The following is a 6,266-nucleotide window of genomic DNA, read 5'->3' on the forward strand; positions in this document are numbered from 1 at the left end:
ACCACATAAAGAGAAAAGTTACATTTTTACAAACTGAATTTTGAAGAATATTGCATAAATTAGGAATTCATTCAATGTATTTCTTTTTCTACTGAAGACAAAGAATCAAAAATAACATATATGAATATATTCTAGCATTATTAACATATATATAACATTTATACTGTATACCAATATTCATGTATACGTTAGCTGTCCAAAACTCATCAAAATTCAGATAGTTTTTTGAACAAATCCTATCATTTACCCCCTGAACACTTGCAGTACACAACATGGCACCGTTATCTGATGCGTTGTAGCTTGATGTGTCTTCAACTACTAAACATACCTTACAAAAGCATACTAGAAGAACATCACTCAAAGCAAAACATTTAGAGGCAACAAGCTTCTGTCCCGAAAAACTTTGGTTTTTACTGTTCTGGAACGCAAGGCATTAGTAAACATGACCCGAGAGAGAGTTTAAGCGTTTAGGACGAATTGGCTTTGGAGGCACTTAATTTAAAGTGAAAAATGCTGAACATCAGGGTCAAGTGAAAGATTTAGCCAGTCAGACAGATACTGAACGGCCTCTCTGAGCTGAGCCAGCAGGAAAATCAATCACTCCAGCCACTTTCCGAGACCGAAAATGGAATTACGTTCCCCTGCACAGTTCATCTAGCTAATGGAATTCCTGACCTGCCTGTTTGTAGGGAAAGTCATTGAGGGTTTCTCTAGCGCTCTTTTCATCTGACAGTTTCAAGCGATGGCAAAAATGGCATAATTTATGACCCTGTTCACAGCCATGCCTCCAGACAGGTGTTCTCATCATCCCACCTGAAACCTGCATGTTTCTTTGATTAAATCCCCCTTCGTTTTCCATCCCAACTCCGATTCTCCTTAGCTTAATCCTCAAAATTCCATGGCCCTAGGGAATGCCGGAGCGGCCTGTCAATTGTCTTCCATCCTTTCAGAGGTGAGTCCCAGGCTTAGCCCTGAAGACAGATTTGTGATGCTGTCAAAACAACTATCCTGAGATCTAAACTTCCCACCCCCTGTGGTCTTACTCAACATGTGGCTTTAGAAAGATTTCTGAAAGTGGATTTGTTGACAGTACGAACGCTCTATTCCGATGGCCCTTCATATCTGTGGAAAGAACACACAAAACTTAAAGAGCACGAGAAGTATCAGTCAATCAATCTTGGTGACCGTTCATTGGTCGATTACTCTTGTTGAATAACCTAGATGTGGCTAAATAAAGACGATTGTTTGCGTTGTGCATTGCATTGCACGGGCAATGGCTTGTTGAAAGAGCCATGCGTCAGTTCTGTCAGGAACTTGCTGAAGCTAAAATTAAACTTTCTGTGAACTTCGCTTGAGTCGGTTTACAAGCTCTGGACACTTTTGAAGAGGCCTAGGGGCACTTGTACATGGCCACATAAAGCTAGTGAAACAGTTTCACACCAATTGAACCTCACTTGGTCAATATAACTGACCTGTGTTTCCCTGTGAGCCCTGGAAACATCGGATTAGAGTAACTTTCCACCGAACTCCATTGCCACATCGCCTCGTGCAATCTTTGCTTCTTTTAAAGGCAAACTAGCACCAAATGTGCACAAAGCATCTACAGTATGATATAGATAGGGTGAGTAAGTATACTCAGCCCTGTTTCCATCTTTTCTTAATTCATGTCATTTTTTCCATGTGTGCAAACAATTTGCAAAGAACTGGACTTGGACAAAACAGCCATATGAATAATTTGGCAATGCTGTTTCCTTTAACTGTTATAAAGAGGCTGCTGGTAGTACGGTGGTAGGATCATGCAATGGTAGAAATGTTAATAGTAGACCACTATACCATTTAAATTGCGGTAGATCAATGGATATTCCATGCTAACATCAATTTTCTAATGAATTTTACAGAATATATACCGTTTCCCAAACTGAGACTAAACAGGGTTAACATGATGATATATGGCATGCTAAATATTTTATTTTTAGCATCATGAGCAATAGGGGTGAGAGGTGAGAGTTATATCGGTTAGACATTATTAACCGGTAGAAATTTGTCAACTTATTAAGTATTGCATTTTAAAAATAAGTTAATTTAAGTTGTTGAAACGCAAATCAGCAGCATAGGAGATCTCATTTCACTATATGCATGCACTGTCTGAGAGGTCTTCGAGCACGCATTGTTGAAAGCAAACAGCTGAAAAAAAAAACAAGAAAAGAAGAAGAAAAAAACATGCATAACAGTATATTGGATCTTGGCATCTCTTAAAGCGACAGCAGTCTAAATATTCCTGCTGCCCTGTCATTCATGCTCCTCATCAAAGAAAGAAAATCTCTCAACTTCTGCTGAGCAAATCACTTTTATAAGTGGTCATATCACCCACACAAAGCAATTTAATCAACTACAGTGCAAACTCTCTAGGATATTTCAAGTGCCAACAGAATTTTAATTTGACCAGAATGCATGTTAAAGACATTTTTTCTTGCTACTGTGCTTAACTTCTAGTGACTTTTCATGCTAAACAAAATTTAGCATGTAAGCGCTATGTGAAAATGCTTACATATACATGCGTGGAATCAATTAAAACTGTAGTTATGTGAAGGCAGGGCCTCTGGGGCCCCGGACATACTGCAAGGCGTCCTCACCCAGCCAGGCTTCAGACTCTGACGTTGCAGTTGAATGAGTCTGCGCTCTCAGGTTTCAGTCTGGCTAGCAGCTGCAGTGTTCTCATGCATTGGCCATCAAACTCGCTCACTGCTTATCTAGAATCAGTTCGTCCACTCACACAGTGACCGTGATGAAGTTAAACTGGCTTGAGATCAATTATGAGGGGATACTATCAAACTAATCTATTTCAGGTACATTTGAGGGTCTGTTGAGAGTGATGCTAAACTTTTACATACAAGTAGGTTGGGTACTGAATGACCGACATATGCATGAACCACAAAATTACCATGATACTTCAAGAATACCATGACAATGCAACAGTACATATAAAAAAAAAAAAAAACATGTTACCCACCATGGAACTTATTATTTAGTGAAATTTCATAGATTAAAACAGGTTTATATGCTCTGGCATTGCAGAATCAACAGGGTATGAGGAATCCCTGGTTGAAAAAACCCAGCTGGTTTGAGCTGGTCCTTAGTTGGTCATGAACTGGTTTAAACTGGTCCAGAGCAGGAGCTGGTTGTTTAGGACCAGCACCTAACCAGCTTATAACCAGCTTATGGACCTAAACCACCTCAAACAATCACAATGCTTTAAAACATACCTAACCAGTATTTGCTGTTTTCTGTTGTTGGTGTTGTTGTTTTTTCAACAGGGATTTGTCACCAAAAATCATTTTTTTGCCAGTTCTTTCCAGGTTTCTCTGGCTGTGTCAGGCGCTTGCCTTCATAAGATACTATCCTACGATGTTTTGGATCTGTGACAGTAGACAGCTGTGTGGTGTTTTGTTTATTAACAGCTGAAAACCTTTACCCCCACATGGCTCATGGGATGCGCTGACAGATTAGAAGGGGGTCGGCAGGATTTCATAGATCTAAATCAATGCATAGGACAAATAACTTAATCTTTACACAGAGCCATCCTGACTGAAATGGAAATGTTGAAATAAGAAATATTCTACAGCTTTCTCACAGAAGGCCAGAGTCAAAAGTTGGTTGAAATGTGTTCAACTGTTTGTGACCACATAAAAAATGAGACTGCCAAGTATTTGATCTCCTAACCTTCATCAAATTCTAGTACCAAATCACAGGACTAACTGCAGAAAAGCATGCAGTTAACTAGCACACACTCATGCACACACATTAACTATATCTAATAATGTGATTTCCACAGAGGCGGAGCAGTTTCCTTCATGATGGCTCTTCTCCTGCTGACTGGAGTGTTTGACGCAGTGCGGATGAGAAGAGAAGGAATGTTACTTCACTCCCTAGAGGCAACAGTCGAGACAACTGCTGCTCTATTTGTGAACTGGAACCAAAATAACAGGTTACTGAATTGGGTGGGATTGGACCAGAGTGGCCAATCAGTGGCTAGAACAGGGGTCAGTGTCCATTAGAAAGGTCTAAGTGTCACTAATGTGAGCGAAGTACCCCAGGGCTACGTGTCAGGCACGCTAGGTTTCCTAATTAGCTGTGCTGGCTAAACATGGATTGTCTGGCCCTGATAGTGTTAGAAGGATCAACTTATTTAGAGACAGGGGTGCTCAGATAGCTAAAAGAGGGCAGGATGGTGATGAAAGCATCTTTTTGGATTCTTTGTTTTAATTATCCACATCTGAAAAGCTACTATTAATTGATTTACACATGTAAGGTACTAAATAAGAATGAGATGTTTGGCTGCAATCCCTCCACACCTGGTACTTAACTGACCAAAACACTTCACCAAAGGCCCATGTTTAAACCAAGCTCTTCAAATTCTGGATGCATTTTCTCATCATGATGGACAAAATTATTCACTAAGTTTCAAAACCCAGAGAGCTGCCTTGCCATTTACTGTCTACATAATGAACATCTTTCCTGAAACTGCAACTGATTTGGAATGCTCCATTTTGTATATTAATAAACAACATTTTACTTATGAACTGGAATGCATAATGAGAGTGCTTTCAACAGAAAAAACATGCTCTCTTGGTTTTGGTGGTACAGATCCCAACTGAAATGCAGAATCTTTGTTAAAGGGGTGGATTTTCTCTGGAGGAAACCTTTAAAACACTTCTAAACCCACAAACATAAATCCCCAGGTCGTCAGGAAGACCAAATCTCAACTGTTTAGGGTAGCAAAGCATATTTATCCTCTTGTGGTCTTGCCCTGCATATCAAAGGCTGCGAAATGGCTGACAAACTCAGTATTTACATTTTATTTGCTGATGTGTACCTATCAATAATGGATGTACACGACTGCGTGTTTAGAGATTGTGGAGCCAAACTCTTTCATTGCAGTAATTTCTGGTGCACCTCACCTGAACTGCTTTGTGGGACTGAAAATTATGGTTAGGGCTCCGGTGTCTGCTTACATAGGTCATTTAGACTACTCCACCAAATCAAAGAAAAGTCTGTATCCATTTGTCTGGCCATGGAGATCCCGTATGCTGAAAGACATCCAGAAACACAAGCCAAACCGCGTAAACTACACAAGTCAAAGCTCGAGACTGTGTTGCTCCATTGAGTTTGGTCATGTTAGTTATCCATGACCACCTACGGTGTCTAGTCATCTAACAGAGAATATATTTGTCAGCAGACTTTTTATTTATTGCTGTTTAAGTCTTCAAGTGTGGTATGTGTGTCATTCCTCCTACAGGTGAAAAAAAAAACTTGTGATTGGACCAGTAAACAACTTGTTGAGATATTTTCCCTGCATTTGCTAGACGAGCCAGCATGCTGGTCAAAGTTTGCTGATCCAGCAAAAGCTCCCCTCGGGAAATGAAGCACTTTGGTGGAGACATCTAATATGCGTCTAAATCGGGATCAAACCACATATTTAAGCAGTGAATGGGCCAATAGCCCAGCCCAGCTAATATCTTTAATGAGTATCTCTTATATTGTCGAAGTGCGAACCCAACCCAACCCAACCTTGGCTGCCAGTTAAAAGCAGGATTACTCAACTAATCCCTGGAGAAGTGTTGGGCCGCCCTCCCCTGTCTCCTTCAGCTGGAGTCTTTTACAGGTGTCTGCCTGCATTTGCATTGATGTAGACCTTGAACGTGGAGCACATAATGTAACGTTTACAAAGAAAACCACAATGCCTGTTGGGGAAACCGATTTGTGATCTCGCTGACATTTGCAAAAACTACTTAGTCACTGCACAATGTCTGATGAACTTTGGGGAAGGGCTACACTTAGCATATTAAGTATTAAGCAAAGAAGTACTAAGATGGTAAATATTTAAAACACTCTTTATGCCCAGAACATGAACATGAACATGACTTTTTTCATGTTTTTGAATCCTTTTCAAGTGGACACTTTTCCAGTCATTTTCCATAACAAAATAGATTTCTTAACAGAAAAAAATAATTACTTTGTCTCTGCATGTTTTAATGAGAGCAAATGTTTGTGTTGGCTGACTTTACTGATGCAAATCTTCATTAACCATTTGTCTTCCATAGTAGCATACATTTAGATCATGCAGCCATAGTTCTGGCTGTTGTATTAGACAGCAACTTGTCTTTTGAAAATCATATTTCCAATGTTACAAAAACTGCATTCTTCCATCTTAGAAACATTGCCAAAGCTATGAAACATGTTATCTGTTTCTGATGCAGAAAAGCTAG

Source organism: Carassius auratus, chromosome 25, assembly GCF_003368295.1.
Source record: "Carassius auratus strain Wakin chromosome 25, ASM336829v1, whole genome shotgun sequence".
Taxonomy (NCBI): Eukaryota; Metazoa; Chordata; class Actinopteri; order Cypriniformes; family Cyprinidae; genus Carassius; species Carassius auratus.